Raw genomic sequence first — 17,971 nt, 5'->3', positions numbered from 1 at the left:
ACATATTCCAATCCCCCAAACTTTGCAAAAATACTTTACAATTTTACAACAATACATATTCCCACATCATATATAACTACAAACATAAATTAATTCATTTAAAAGCCAATCTAATATAGTAAACAGGAGGGGTGGTTGAGAAAGTAAGTCTGAATAAGGAGGTCAAAGCAAGAATCAGCCAAGCTGCAGTCAACTGGTACAATGTGGCAGGAGTAGTGTATGGCAGAAGAATGCCAAAGAAGCTGAAAGGTAAGGTGTACAAAACAATAGTGGGACCAGTACTACTGTATGGTACAAACACCTGGGCAGTAAAGGCAGAGCAGTTGAGGAAGCCAGAGGTGAAGGAGATGAAGTGCCTGAGATGGGTGATAGGATGCACACTATGGGACAGACATAGAAATGAGGACATAAGTGCAGATGCCAAAGCAACTCAAATTGCAGAAAAGGTCAATGAGAACAAATTACTGTGGGTAAGACACGTACAAAAAGCAGATGGCAATCTGGTGAAGACATTTTGGGGCAAAGAGGAAGAAGCCAAGAGGAAATGAGGGTGTTCAGCAAAGAGGTGGATGGTTTGTGTGAGAGAAGATCTGCAAGTCAGTCATAAGTGTCAAAGAAGGTAGGACAGTGGCATTAAATAGAGAGATGGCAACAGTTAACAAGATGGAGACAGTCAACATGACACCCTGACCTGTGTAGAAAAATGGAGAAAAGGAGGTTGATGAGATTATGGCAATGCTATGAATTAGGTGTGTTTGCATGGATCTGGTCACTGCACAATGGTGACTGGCAGTACCTTGTACAGATGAAAATGCTTGTACAGTACAGTCTGCCTATATAACTAGTATTAGGACAGTAACCTGTAACTTAATGAGGCATTGCATGGAGTTAAGCTTATAGCAACTGTCTTGCACATCTGGCAACACTAATACCGTATCTTAGCACTATCTACCTCTAGTCCCTTAACCCTAGAGACCACCTTAGGAGACCTTGGTATAACCCAGGCTTCATATCATAATAGCCTACCCCAATACAGGTTGGGACAACATGGGTATGCAATTTCCAAATGTCTCCATCACCAGCTTGGGCATCCTGAAACAATATAGCAATTGTCTCACATTCACAGATGACCTTTTAATCCTCAAAAAAGCTAACATTGTCTGTGACAGATGTGCATCCACCATTGTCATGAAGGCAAAAATCTTGCTTACAAACAAGGCTGTCAAGAATATACAAACTACATTCACCACATAGACCATTTTATGCTGAGGCACTGAAATGCAATCTTCCCAAACCTCAAAGACCTTGTAAGACTACAAATGGCAACAGCTATCCTTAGCAATCTCTAAAGTACATACCCAAGCAATACCAAGCACCACACATATGCATACATCCAATGGACCACCAAGAATGAGGCTCATGCAACACGTAAACACTTTACTCAGGAGTGTTCTCATAGGAGGCTCCATTATATGACGCATAGATGCCCCAATCACAAAAGTGGAAAAGGAAAATATAATGCTTAGTTGATTTTCAGTGACATCCAGAAAATTACACTCCTTCTTTTAAACTTCTTTAGTAAATCTTATAAAAGTCAGTAGTATTTTTAAGGTAATCAACAAAAGCATCAAAATATGAACATCACCTAACCAAATGAAAAAAAGGCATCATCTATAAACCTAATATAAAATAATAATATTTTTCAGACAATTATTAAAAATGTATTTATATCCCCATCCTGAAAGTGCCTCATTTGCAGAAGTTTTAGCAAAGGAAATATCTATTGCTACTTCTTTTGTTTGTAAATGTATTTTATCTGGAAAAAACACATTATTTTCTAATACTAATTCCAATAACATACATATGGTATTAATAGTTGACATGTAAAATAAACGTTGTCTACATAAGTAAAAATGAATCAGTTCTTCTCCTTCATGGTTTGCTATCACTGTGAATAGTGACTGTATGTCTAATATTGTCATTAAACAATTCTGCTTATGTAAATTTTTATGCCAAATGTATAATTAACTCAACTACTCCTTAGTATCTTACATACATACATACATACATGCATGCATACATACATACATACAAATGTTTCAAGCACTGGCATTAATGCCCTTCTAGCTTGCCAATATACCAAAACAGTTGTTCTCATAATAAATCTCCAGGCTGTTCTTAAAAATATCTAAACTAGTATTTGCTTTAATGTAATTTGATAGTCTGTTCCAAGCATCAGCTACTCTGTCAGAGAACCAATTAGTACACTTCACATTCCTATAGAATCTTCTGCATAGCTTATCTGATGATTCTCTAGTACTTTTTGATAACCCCAAACATTCTCAGAGGTAGTTGTCCCTAAATGTCCTATACACCTGAATAAGATCTCCTCTTAATTATCTGCAAGAGACACTGTACAAGTTCAGATATTTTAATCTTTCATAATAACTTAGATTTTCACATCAATGGATGCCCTTGGTATATTTCTGCTGTACTCTTTCCAGTTTATTCATGCTTATTGTCCTATAGGGTTTCCATATTGTTATTCCATACCAAGTTTGGGTCTAATGTAACTAACAAACAATGACTTCATTATGTTTGATTTCCTAGACTTTATAAATCTTTTTATACAACCTATCGCTCTATAACTATCATTAGCCAATTGGTTGATATGATTAGAAAAATGCATAGCTTAATCTATCCATATACCCAGGTCCTTAAATGAGTCTTCAGTTTCAATCACTGTGTGCTGTATTAAATATTCACCTTTCAGATTATGTCTCCCAAATATCGTATGCTTAGTTTTTGATGTATTTATCAACATATTATTCTCCTGTGGCCAAATGGTCAATTTAGTCAAATTATTTTGCAGATGTGCCTTATCTGTAACATTAGTAATCAGTTTACCCAATTTCAGGTCATCAGCATATAGACTGTAGGACACTTCAGATGAAAATGTAAGGTCTGAAAGATGCAATCTAAACAAGTAAGGGCCTGGGACAGAGCCCTGTGGGACACCTTTACTGTAACCAAGGATTTCACCTGTCCAGTTGCTGTGTGATACTTGCCATGTCCTATTTGTAAGCCATGCAGCTATCTATCTTATCAACAATACATCAATACCTAGTTGTATTCATTTATTGATCAGTGTTTTGTGTATGACCCTGTCAAATGCTGGTTAAATCTATATAAATCACATCACAGCACAATTTTTCATTGATAGCTGTTATTATATTGTTATAGAACATCATGTTACAGGTGGTAATAGATCTATTTTCAACATATGCATGCTGATATATGGTTTCAAGTCCCAACCTATCCAGTTCTGACAATAACTTATCCAGTACTACCTTCTCCATTATTTTTCCACAACATGAAAGTAGACTTAAGGGTCTTTATGATTCTGGGTTTGTTCTACTCCCCTTTCCATTAAAGACAGGTTTAATAAGTGCATGTCTCCAATCTTGAGGAATCTCCCCATATTTATATGACCTAGTGAATAACAGATATAATGGCAGTGTAAGTTCTTGCCGAAGTGTTCTCAGGTCATTGTTACTTTTTCCGTTTCCTCCCTGCTCTTTGCTTGTATCCAGTTTGCACAGTTCTTTTTCAATATAATCTAATTTGATTCCAGTATCTGGAGTTACCTGGATGTCACTATGATAACGTACCACCCCTTTTGTGGAGCCAAACTGTTTTGCATAATATTTTGTAAATATATCTATAATCTGTTATGTCTGAGAATAAATTTTAGAATCTGCACACAGTTTATCAATTTGTGTATCTTTACTCCTTCCACATCTTATGTATCTATAAAAACGTTTCCTATTATGCTCAATATCTTTATATACATTTTCTTCAAATTTGTCTTGATCTTGTCTAACACTATGCTTAATCTGTTTGACCAGCTTGTTTATTTCAGTTTTCAAAGTTGTAGTTCAACCTTTCTTCCATTTCTTATATTTTTTGTCTCTCACCTTAATGCCTAGATCCTGATATTAAACATTTTTTTTTTTACTTTTTGCACTCAAACAATTTCTCTTTCAAAACTTTCCACATTCCCATCTGCAGTTTTTCCACTGAACACCTCACTCCAGTTAGTTTTATATAGTAACTGTTTTGCTTCCCTATAATCTGTAATTAACTTTCTGTGAATTGGGTTAGATTTCAGTTTGGCAGAATTATCTAGCAATAAATTAATCTTAATAACCCCATGATCACTGCACATCAATGGTGGTAAAATCTGACTTGAAGTTACAGTAATTTCTTTGGGAACACAAACAATATCTAGTATATTCCATCCCCTGGTAGGTTTTTTTACAATCTGAAGCAATTGTTGTTCCTGAATATACTCTGTGAATAATTTCTTTACTAACATTGTTGAATCAATATTATTCCAGTCTTCTTCTTCTTTTTGGCTTTTTTCCGGTTAGGGGTTGTCACAGTGGATCACCTGTCTGCTCATGATTGGCAGTGGAGTTTTACAGTGTCGAGTTTTCAGCCCGGTGCCCAACCTTCCACAGAAGGCACACACATGCACACACACACACCTAGGGCCAATTTAGAGTGTCCAATCCACCTACAGCATGTCTTTGGGATGTGGGAGGAAACCGGAGCACCCAAAGGAAACCCATGCAACCACAGGGAGGACATGCAGACTCCGCACAGAAGGCACCCCAGCTGAGAATTGAACCAAAGAACCTCTTGCTGTGAGGCAGCAACACTAACCGCTGCACCACCATGGCCGCCCTCAATATTATTCCAGTGTGTTTCTGGTACATTTAAGTCCCCAGCTAATATTATTCTTCCCTCCTGTGTTTCATGTAAGAAATGTATGAATTCCTCTAGGTCATCTGCACTTGACTTTGGTGGTCTATACACTCCAACAATTGATATATGATCCAGGGTTGTCTTTATTGTCACAGTTACACAGTCTATAGTATTGGTGTTATCGTTGAACATGTAATAATCACAGGTCTCATAGCTATCTTTAATCCCTATCATAACACCTCTACCCAATTCTTTGTGTTAGAATGTCTGTTACAGTAAAAACATTTATACCCTGTCAGAAATGGTTTCCAGTCATTGTTCTTTAACCATGTTTCACAAACCATAACAACATCAATCTTGTGGGAACGTAGCAAATTTTATAATAAAAAAACTTTATTATTAATGCTCCTAGCATTAACAACCATCAGAGATGCATCAATTGTTGCTATCTGTGAACTGTTACATTTATGATCTGGTAAAAATCCTGGCAAGTGTTTGTTAAATATTGCAAAATATCTGCTGCAAAAATTCTCTTCCCTGATCTAGACAAATGCATACCATCCTGTCTGAACACATGCACCCAAAATAAGGCTTAGATGCTCTACACATTTCCATTTTTTAAAACAGGACATTTTTTCATGTAGGTGTTTATCCAAAAATATTTTCATTCACAGTGACCTGGCTATCCTTTCTATAGGTTGTTGTTGTTGTGTCTTTTGGCTTTTCCCGGTTAGGGGTCACCACAGTGGAACTCCAGTCCACTAACGATTGGTAGTTGATTTTTACGTGCTGAGTTACCAGCCCTGATGCACAACCTTCAACAAAGGTACGCCCATTCACACGTCTCCACGCAGAAGACACTCTAGCTGAGAATCGAACCGGACAGCGTCTTACTGTGAGGCGACAACGCTACCACAGCACCACCATCCTTTCTATAGGTGATTTGTGAAAAATATGTCCTAACACCAGTACAAGCTATACTATCTAGGAGGGCTGTCAGTTCCCGACTAACAGTCAGAGAATCTTTGTTGGTGACATCATTTGTACCAACATGAATAAAAACAGATCCATTCTTCCTTACATTAAGGTGTTCCAAGGCTTGTTTCACATCTTCGGTTTTTGCTCCTGGCAAGCATAACACTACTCGATGTTCATTATCATCTCTGAAAATATAAGTATCAGTACCTCTAATAACTGAATCTTCAATTACAAGAATATCTTTGCTGACCATCTCTGAAGAATCTTCAGCTTCTAATACAGTCATTTCTGCTCTATCAATTGATACAAAGGATAGATCTTATTATCTTGAATTATATGGGGTTCCTTCAAAATAAATGTGCACAATTCTTTATCTAAATAGATTGGTTCTGTAACCCAATCTCTTCCAAATACTAGTGGGCATTACTGATGGTTCTGCTAATCTTTACAAGTCTATGATACATCATACATTCTGAGAATTAAAGTGTCTTTAACATAAAAGTAATCTGTAAGATGTGTAGTAATACAGCCAGAAATATGTAAGTCATAGAGTACCAGTTTAAAACCACTAATCATATGATTAACATCCTTAATATGAGTACATGCCTATGTGCTAGTCTTTGGAAGCACAAAAAGACATAGCATCCATGTAATATACCTTATCCATAACAATTTTGCCCCCTCATTTATTTGCTGGTTTAATAATAATTGAGTTTTTGCTCTTTAGGTTATTTAAAACACATGCTTCTTTACTAGCTAAATTATAAGCATTATTAGAATTAATTGTCTTTTCATTAAAGTATTCATATAATTGCATTTCACATACACTTATAAATGCTGCCTTTATCAGATAAGAAGCATAAGAAGTGAAGTAGCAATATCGCTAGATGGTCTAAAAATAGTGTGTTGGTCTAGATTACAAATAGCCGCAAATCTGTTAAGGCTTTCTACAGTTAAACATCAGTGGCAGGTATGTAGCTTAGCCCTTTGTTTAACAGCGTAAGTTCATCACCAGTTATTGTTCTTTTAGATAAATTATAAATAATGTTTATATCATTGAACTTTTCTTTATCATCCATCCTTCATGTAGCCACCTTCTTCTTGCACCTTTTCTGCATCTTCCCCGATTGCGTTACTGACTATCCTTTTGCCCTTCCACGAACAGTTGCTGTACCAATGGTTATGAAAGGTCTGAAAAATCCTGTTGACTGTTAATATTTGTCATGGTATTAGTTGCTGAAGATTGCGCTTCTTCTTCTTCAGGAGGCAAAGTATGTTCTATTCGCACATTATGCTTGAGTACTAATTTATCTATTTAATTTACTAAGTTATCTGCTAATTTGATTTTTTTTGACCATGAAAATATTACCATTTTTTGAAACCTTTAATATCCCTCATCAACTTACCTTGTTTTCTAGTCAAGTGTCTCTTAAAAATAAATAATGTATCTAATATATCATAATTATGTATGTGAGAAATAAAATCAGTCGTTCACATTATGTCTTCATGAAAAGCACAGATATTTGTTCAGAGACCTTCCTGCTGTTCAATAAAACTGCATTCATCTGTTGCATGTATCCCTTACTGAGTTGTATATTTAACTCTTGCCCCCATTTTAAAAGGTCTGAACATCTATTTCCATATGTTAGCATCTTATTAATATGGAGATCTCTAGGGCACTCCGTTTTAGACAAGTAGGCTTCGTATGACAATAACTGTCACAGCAGATGGTATTATTGCTGTTTTATTCTATAGTTGTTTAGTGTTAGTAAATACCATCACAAGAAAAATGTTATGTCAGACTCAGTATGCTTTCAGTGCCAGTTTGCATCTTATAATAAGTAACTTTTGAGGTCTACCACTTTCACCAACAGTTCCAGTGTTTGAGAAATGTGAGCAAGTTTTTTTTTTAAATTTCTTTAGACATTCTATATAGATTAATATGTGTCATGCTAGGAATAAAACATTGATCCATACTGCAGCATTCCCAGAGAGTGCATTAGAGCTGACTTGATCAACAGCATTCATTTTCTCATTATCAGGTTTGTGACCTTTAGAAGTCACGAATGTGTTCTGTATGTTTAAGATGCAAAATGCAGATGTGAAATTTTACTTTATTTAGTTCCTGTCCTTTCCATCTCAGCCTATCTATTTTTTTCTTTCTTTCAATTTAACATTTACCTAAAGGTGTATTCAGTCTAGGACCATGCCCTTGTTTGACAGAATCCAAAACAAGTAATTTCGTTAACTAAATGGCTTAAAATTGAAAATGCCGTTTATTGAAGTCGCTCTTGTGGGGGGCTGCGCCTCACCCACCACTAATTTTATATATATATATATATATATATATATATATATATATATATTTGTGTGTGTGTGTGTATATATATATATATATATATATATATATATATATATATGTGTGTGTGTGTGTGTGTGTGTGTGTGTGTGTGTGTGTGTGTGTGTGTGTGTGTGTGTGTGTGTGTGTGTGTGTATATATATATATATATATATATATATATATATATATATATATATATATATATATATATATAAAAATACCAACTCCGAGATCACACTACAGTGAGGAAGGGACAAATTTTCCGATCTTCGGCCCGATCTTCACTGTACCGCAATCTCACAAAAACATACCTCGATGTACGGCATTTTTGATATTAAAGCCACTTGATTACCATCCTTTTCAATGTTGCGATATAGACCCAGAAATGTCATGGTGAGGGTTGAGTAAAGAAATTTTTAAATGTTGAATTCTGAATTTGCTTACATGTTGACAAATCACATTGACATTGAGAAGATTACACCTGCTATCACTAGGTAATACTCCCAACTAGTGAAGATATACACAAGAAAAATACTGTTTTACTGAAGAACTTTAACAGTGCAGGAAGTGTTGGCAAAATAATTTTACTTGAATTGAAAACATTTGCATAAAAGATAATACTACATGGTAATCACTTAGATGGACATAAATAGTTTGAATTACAATTTATCTTAACCAGGCAATGCAGATATAGAGAAAAAGATATAAAGGCTACAGAACTTGTAAAAGGATGGCATGTACTGACCAATAGTGAAGTGGAAGGCAAAGCAAGGTGACAAAATGTACAATTAATTGGAAAGTCAGAAAGACTGTGAAAATGCATATGGTAGAATGAACAAGAATTATAGAAGAAGGCTCCTGAAATGAAGAAATATGTTATCTGCTACACACTGAGGCTGAAACAGTAGTTGGGAAACCCCAGGTGTTTGTGATGCTGTTTGTAACTTTGTGTCATAAAGAATAGGTATGATATATGTACCATGACCTATCAAAAAACACTTCTGTTGAAAGGAAAATAGTGCATGCTGATCATGATTACTCTGCAAAAGCTCTGATAGAAAGGTCTCAGTTTGCTGAAATAGGGAAAGCATTTTTGGTATGGGAATATGAAGCTGACATTTCCAGTGGTGCAAAAATATTAGTTTCCAGCGGTTTGCATTTTTTTATAAACTTTCCATCTGTAATTGGTTCATTTTGTGGTTTGCCAAGAAGATTTTGACTGCCCTGTGTAAACCAATGTGTTAAACTTACTGTTTGGGCATCAGTTAAGCAAGGCTGTCATACAAATGTTGGAAAATATTGAACATGAAATATGATAAGTTTGAGATATTTCTGTTCTGTTTAATGGATGAAGGTGTATGCTTGCTAACTAATTAATAAGTAGAACTGTAAAATGTTATATTTTGGTGTATAGGTTTATGATATTTTCATAATATGTTTTGAACTTGAATATCTGTCCAAAATTCATATATGTGTTACTGATTCTTCTATATGCAAAGATAGTGTGAGTGTTATACACTTTCTGTTTTAAATAATGTTCATATTGTTATTGGACAGACTGTAACTATTATTAGTTTCAATAATAGTAAGAAAGGATAAGACTTTTTAAAAGATATGCAAATTCATTGCAGGGGTTATGATGTCATACAACTGAACAAGTTGCATACAACAACAAGGACTTTTTTTATATAAGATAACTTTTCCTCTTGAATATTGTATTCTTAAATAAGGTGTTTTAGGCTGACTAATGTGAGTAGTATTATTTATAAGTATTGTATGGTAGTTATTTATTTACTTGGTGATATACTCTAGATGGTACTTCCTTGGTTATGAAGGGTAATAGGAGATATTTAAAGTTAATCATTAGTCATTAATGCTGTTCTGATATTTTTGAAAGGTATTAGGTTTATTTGAAATTTATATATAGCTTGGTGGATATAATGAAATATATATGACTGAATAAATTGCCATTACTTGCTGTTGAATATAATAGCTTGAGTCATTATAAATTATATCTTCTGGATGACACAGGATTTCCATAGCACTGAAACACAAGAGTACACAGAAACTGCATTCCAATAATAACCATGCATTTTGCTTTCTAGCTGTGTAATTTTATGGTTTAATTGATGTTTGTCCTCTAAGCTGAAACAATGATGAAACCAAATATGCCATTGTTAACATTTGTTGCATAACATTAGGAAACACTATAAATGGCACAACAAAATAACATCTTGACCACATAATATAACACTCAGTAACTTTTAACCTCTTCCAAATGGTGTAACAAAGCCCATTCCAGCCTAAGTTTGAGGTCTGGATGCTTAACCCAAGCTGCCTCAGACCTGTTTAACAAAGAACCTTAGAGCTTGCCTTCCAGCCCAAACAACATATGTCTTGGCAAAAGGGTAATACTGAACCCAGCCTGACCATAATGAAGTGGCCACTGAAATACATCTGAAATACATCTTATGAAAAACAAGGGGGAAAGCAACAAGTTGGCCTACTTGTAGGGGAAGCTTTGAATTATGGGATGGGGGGGGGCCCTGTGAGCTGCTGTCAAAAATTTTGCAAGGGAACAAGTGACTCACTTGAAGTATAGTCAGTGGCTCACTGCTCTACCCACTTTAGGCTCTGAGGGCAAACTCACTCATTGGTAAGCATACCTTGTCTTCTAAGCAGAGTCAGTGAGGATGCCAAACATGCCATTGTGACTATTTAGTAAGTAACATTAGACAAAACTACTGATGCCAAAAGAAAATAATATCTTAACTACATCATATGACATTCAGTAACCTTTATCCTCCACCAGCTGGTATAACTAAGCCCATTTCAGCTGAACTTTGAGGTCTGGGTGTATAACCCAAGCTGCCTAAGACCTGTTTAACAAAGTTCCTTAGAGCTTCCCTCCCAGCCCAAACACCATATGTATTGGCCATTACATAATACTGAACACAACCTGATCATAATGAAGACTCCACTAAAATGCAATGGGGGGAAACAAGGGGGTAGCTGTAAGGCAGCTGCCAACCCGGCTTGGGTGCTGTGCCATTTCCACTGATGACCTAGGCCTCAAGATTAACTGAATTTGTTGTATGAAGGAAGAAAAAGTCACCATTTCAAATAATTCCTCAACTGACAGGGCAATGTCCAAACTGAATAAATCAAAACTTTGGGTTGTTCAGGTGCTTCTCATCAAGGCTATAAAAGTCTTTTTTCTATAAATCTGGATGATTGATAACCTGGAACTCAATTTGACTGGCTGCCCAAGCCTCTCTGTGTTTGAGACAATGTCTGGAATCTCAATACCTCTATTCTTTCTGTCTCCCTTCCACTGAAGACTCAGCATATTTGAAGATCATAAAAGTACCATTTCAGGATACAATAAACAAAGTCTGGGGAGCCCAAATAGAAATTATGGCTAAAATAATTATTGTAGAGGCTGTGGTTAAGTCATTCCTCCCAAGGTGAATAACCAATGCTCTGGGTAGTCTCTTGTGTATTAACACCTGACATCAAACCTCCCAAAAGTAGAACCAGGGCATACCTGAAAAATCAGAATGTTGTAAAAGCCAATTATTAAGTTCTAAAGACCCCATGTGGCCCACCAGACAAGATAAAACTTGAAGGCCTGCTCTCCTGATGAAGGACTGACCCAGGATCCAGATAATTTCCTTCTTTATAACACAAAAATGGTATTATTGCTTAATATAAGACAAAAAGGCATCAGACATCCACCTCACTATTATTTTCAGTACCCTTGGGAGTACTTGGGGAATGACCCTCCATGGCTTGGTCAGATGTAGGCCTAATTCTAAATGAATGAGAACAGCACTCCTGAGGATTTATGCCTTGCAATGAAAGAGCTTTGGCTAAGGTTGAGTTAACATTTGCTAGTGTGAATGGTCTGCCAGATTCAGAAGTAAATACAGGAAGTACTTGTACTGCCATAACAGTTATATGCACATCAGTCTAAACCTGTGAACTGGAAGATAACCAGACTTCTAAACCTGCCTAGCCAGACTTGATGTCCCTGCCTTACCTGATCAGTTTTGGAGATTCCCATGCATATCAATAGAAACCCTTTGTAAATAACTATATCCTCTCAGCATAAAGATATTAACATTTCACTAGCCCACAATGCCCCAGCATAAAGGCAGGTGAACAAGGTTGCCCAAATGGTAAATATTTGAAGTCTAACTGATGAAAAACAGGCCCCTTGATGGTAATGGCAAGAAGGTGGTATCCTATCAGCTTCCTGGGATCCTTAGTGGTTCCTTTGACATTTTCCCAGCCTTTAAGAATTCTGATAGAAAACCAATGGTGTGAGTAATCCTTGAGCCCCATAAAATGGGCTAACCAGCTTAGGGATGCAAAATGTATCTGGGGTGTATTAGAGGAATTACCCTTATACCATCTTTGTACCAAAAATGTTACCACCAAAGGCAAACCCCTGCATCTGTGACAGTGGAACATAAAATTTTCAAAACCTCTAAAAGTCTACATTGCGAATGAATAAGCTGTCTTTGTATTCTGAACACAGAACTTAGCTACTATCGATCCAGGTATCCTCCTTCATTTAACCAGACTTCCGGAGGAAAGGAGGTTCCTAGTGGTTTCACAGCCTGGGCCAACTAATGAAACCTGGTAAACTGAAAATGAGAAATGCTATCAGTGATTGCATTGTCACAGCCCAGTTCATGAGTGTTAGAAAAACATAAATTAATCTGTAAACTCAACAAAACTAGCAATCTAATGACAATGGGTACCCATTTGGACTTAGAAGAGAACTTGTTCAGTGCATGGACTATGGCAACATTGTGCAAAAAGCAATCATGCCATTTTGCAAGCAGTCCTTCCACACCAAAGTGGCTACCCAGTTAGGCAAGATCTCAAAGAAAGTAATGAAATGTGCCTCCTCCTTTTAACCAACCAGGATGTGGGCCATCTAACAGTGAAGCAACTACAATAAAAATAACCACCCATCCCAATGCCTCCTGCAACATCTGTAAAGCAGTTCAGCTCAGTGGAAGAAACACAAGGAGATTGCCAAAGGGACACTGTTAAATTGGTTCAAAGTGTACCATAGGTTAAGGTCATCCTTGACTATGTATGTTAGGTGGAGGTCTATATTAAATTCTCGAAAGCCGACGATGTCAAATCTGACATTGTCGATACGAGAATAGTGAAACTGCAGAACATCGAACAAATAAACAGAAATCTCCATAAGGGGAGATTTCCATTTACTTCAATGTAGTGCGGTCTCGAAGTTGGTATATTTAAGTAGCATGGGGTGTGGAGGGTGCAGGGGGGCTTCCCCCCTTTCTGTACAGCTTAGTTTTTTTGTTGTTTTTTTTTTTTTTTTTGAACGTTCGATGTTTTAACAGTTCGATCACTAAAGGTCGATCTTTAGTGATTTGAACTATTAAATATTCGATGTTCTAATATAGACCTGTTAGGTAGACCCTATAGTGATTGGGTTTATTACCTTTCAGTAAATTAGAAATGGTCCACAAAAAGGTCCTGCTTCATGCAATGGCCCTCCAGGCAAAATTCAACAACCCATGAAGCTGCATGATGTCTCCAATGCAGACCTTACAAGCCCACAGAAACCTCAATATTGTGAGCCTGAGTTTATCCAGGTTGTTTGCTGAGAGCTTGAAGGCCCTCACTGGCACATCAACTGCCAGATCCAGGAATGCCAGTTCCTAACATGGCCCTTCAAACATGTACCCAACAAAGGGTAGCCCCAAGGAAGTACAAATGTCAGGGAAACTGACATCTCTTCATTCTCCCCTTCCTTGCCCTCCCTCACTAATAAAAATCATCTAGTTAATGAACTGCTGATTGCCAAGATGCTGCTTGTTGCTGACATGAATGTAAAGTCATACTAAAAACTTTAACAGTAGCACAAGCCGCTGAGCACCCCATTGACATCATCGTATCAAAAAAGATCTGACCATTAAATTGAAATCCCAGTGGGGCCACTCTTTCTGTCTCATAGGAAGCAAACAAAAAGCCTATTGGATGTCTAGCTTAAAGAGCCAGGGATTTGAATACCTCAAAATTACTTCTGCTGCCTTTTCCATGGAGGAATAATGGACTTCAAGTCTGCTCTTTGTCAATGAAGTCACTGATTGATAAACCCTCAGGGTGAGAGAGATGGTGAATTAACCTATATTCACCTTGTTTCTTTCTGGGGACTAGGTTTATAAGGAAAATTTTAAAGGCAGGCCAGGGAACATGCTTGAAAGGACTAATTGCCCTGCCTGCTAACAAATTCTTCTCAAGTAAGCTGGAGGCTATGAGCTAATGTCCTTTAATGGGTTAATGATTTTTAACTAGCTGCTAATCTAACAGAATTGAAGAAACAATTCTAAGGCTTTTCTCAAAACCATTTATAAGAAAGTAGGCTGGAGCCCTATCAGAATAATCTGCTAGCAAGTGAACCAACTTATCTAGATTGACTAAGGAGTGAGAGGGATGGCAACAAGCTCTGGCTCCTTGCTGAATGAAATTTGTGGCCACCAAAGGGCAGCTTGCCTCTCGTCTGGCTATGCTAGAATGAAGCCATGTTATGCTTGTGATAGTGACAACCAGTGCTAGAAGAGGGGTGGCCTAACTTGGTCTAGCATCTAGTTGATGGATAACCCTTGCCACAAGAAGAACATAAGTGGGCAAATTTGCAAGTTGGCCAAAAACAGCTTCCATTGTTGAAAGTCCAGTAAAACCTTCATTCACTCTGAGTTCTCAGTAAGACTTCAGTTTTCTGGGTATTAGGATTGTCCAATATGGTGCTCATCCAAATGTCCAGGTGCCTGTGTTCCCACCTGACTGATCTGTCTGAGGCCTTCAATTTTCTAAATCTCTAATCATACTATGACCAGGTTGAAAGCCCTTTTACATGGATTGCATCCTGATTGGCCAAAAAATAAGTAAGTAAGGGCAGGACTTGGCTGGAATTTATTTCTACAATAACATCCATAAATACCACAAACTCGGGTTTATATCATAACATTGAAAGAGTAAATCATTGAATAGCAGAACATCGAACTGCTAATCTTGAAAGCTGATCATTTCAAAAGCTGTAAACTTTGAAAACGGAAACCCCGGTCCCTCATAGTTGGCCTTCCGAAACACACACCCTGACGTCACTGTGAAATGCTCCATATGCATAACATATGCTATGAGCTACTGTTTTATAGCAGCAGAACCACTACAACTGTATTATTATACAAAAACTGATGCACATATTACCATATGTTCTCATTAAACACAGTAACAGCATTAATATGTATTGTAATTACACACTACAAAAGTACACACTATTAAAGTAAGCCTTACACGTCCGCTCCCTGTGCACTTAGCTGTGATCAAATAGTAATATGGCTGCCACTACCTATCCAACTACTCCCGTAGTACTAGGGACAAGATATGACTGTCTAATGTTTCACAAGAAGTCAGAACCCTAACCCTAACGCTAACATTAAACCTAACCCTAAGTCTAACCCTAACCCTAATGTCCGGCCGTTGCTATTCGGTGGTTCCGTTTGCAATGTGGCTGACCATTGCTATTCGGGGGGTCCGTTTTCGATGTATTCAGCTTTTGATGTCTTCAGCTTTTGAGATTAGCAGTTTAATGTTCTGCTATTCAATGTTTTACTCTTTCCATCTTATGATATAAACCCCCATTAATTCTGATGACCAGGTGTCCCACTTTCTAACCACTGACTTAGCTGAGGCTTTTTTTTCCTGATGGCTGCCAGCACTACCATTAGGTCTTTTGCTCCTTGATTTTTGACATCTTCTTGTCAGCTGCAGTAGACTTATTTGTGGAAGGGGAAGGGTCATCCCTATCTGCTGAGTTGTTAATGGTGATGGATAACCTGCTGCTGGGAAAACCCTTCTCTAGTGAGTTGAGGGCAACACGTGTAGCAAAGAAATTCCTGTCGAGGGCAATGTCAAATATTATAGCTTTACTTTCATATGGAAGTGAATTGATAAACTTATTAAGGCATTCAACTACACTCTGCTGTCTATCTATTCCCCCATGTCTGAACCCCCCTCCCATATCATTACCTACTGGTTCAGCCCAAACCTCTGCCAATAGTAATGCATTTTCCTCCTGCAATGGTGGTGTCTCTTTTAGAAGTTCTCTTTGTTTCTTAAGAGAGTTGCCCACTAATGATGTTTCCTCTTCCAAAACTGGCAAAGCTCTCCTCCTGACAGCCAACCCCTAGTCTTGAGAAGAAACCACCTCTAAATCAGAAAAATAAACCCTGGGCTTATTGAGTTATCTGGTTTCAACTGTGTTTCAGTACCTCCAATGATGAAGGACCCGTAAAAAAAAAAATGAAAAATTAAACCACGAGCTGTACAAATTTTCTTCACCAAATTTGTTGCAAGACATATACAGCCCATTATTCTCCTCTCCCCCCAAAAGTATAACAATCAGCTACTCCTATATGCTGTAATATATCCTGCATGGATAGCCTAGAAAGTGATTATAATAATTTTAGATAGACTAGGTACTCCTTTTTATATAAGTATAGATATCTATATTTCATTATTTATTTATTTTAGTATACTTACAGGATTAACTACATAAAACCAACAGATGTTGCATGTCTGCTATAATGTGTAAAGACAAAGTTCCCAGTACACTGACTGATGAAAGATAACAGTAATCACTGAGAAGGCCCCAAGGGAGAAAACTTCTTAATTCCAGGCCACAACCCAGCAGATGGCTCCAAGGCTTCCTGGACATTATGGGTGCACTGCTACTGCAACATTCCAGAGTGTGAGAGTCAGCTTTCCAGTTGCCAGGGACATTACTGTATTATAAAGTAAAATAAATATGACAGACTGATGCTTTGGGTAAAAGAAAGAATGAAAGACAAGAGAGAGTCAACTGTGTAATCTCCTCTACCCAATGACACTGTCTTTAGGCATGAGACACCATTCTTATTTATTAAACACGAGACATATAAGAAGGCTAGCAACCCAACAATGACAGCATGGTACCCTGGGAAGCCCTTATCCCTATGTGCAAGAAGCCCAGCAAACCTCAATTATCCATGCATTTCCTCTTCTACATGTAGCACCAACATACTGACAAAGCACATTGCATAAAACAGTAACCGCAAGGAAAATTCCTAAATGTGAGTACCTCAACCCTCAGACCATAAAATGGTGATCATGTCCATCCAGTAAGACGGCCCCAGCCATAAATCTGAGCTGCACTGACCCTGGTTCAAGCCAAAGACATTTACCAAGTCCTTACTTTTTTTATATATATTTCAGCTCTCCACTCAACATGACATTACCTGCTCATTAGCAAATACACCAACCTAAATGGCAACTAAAATCTTTCACTCTTTATACCTGTATATTTATATCAGCTGACTCTAGAACCTCCCAGAGCAGTTGCTGACATAGCGATCCATTACCACATACAGGGAATTGTGCTGCTGATCTGATCTTTGAGTTGCTGCTGAAAACATCACAATGGTGTAAGTGACTCACTTTAAATATAGTCCAAGGGCTCACCCGCGTCACTCCTATTCAGCTCCGATGACAAACGTGCTTACTGGTAATAATTCTATGATTAAATTATTGCACTTAAATCATTAGTGTGTCACAAAATAATGACTTTGTTTGAAATACAAAATGCATGTATTTTTACTAAAAATGAGATGGGAGTACAACTAAATGAATGACATCAGATGGGAGTTGTAATGAGATTTCGATGCTTGAAAAAATCTTATCAGTGATAGGTTGCATACTAGTTGGCAAATATTAAAGGCTTAAAGTGAGGGTTCTCAAGTTATAATGTGAACACTAACTGGACTCCAAATGTGTAATGGGTTTTAGAAGCTAATA

Source organism: Protopterus annectens, chromosome 1.part1 (assembly GCF_019279795.1).
Source record: "Protopterus annectens isolate FY-2018-M chromosome 1.part1, PAN1.0, whole genome shotgun sequence".
Lineage (NCBI taxonomy): Eukaryota > Metazoa > Chordata > Ceratodontiformes > Protopteridae > Protopterus > Protopterus annectens.
This window is presented reverse-complemented; position numbering follows the sequence as displayed.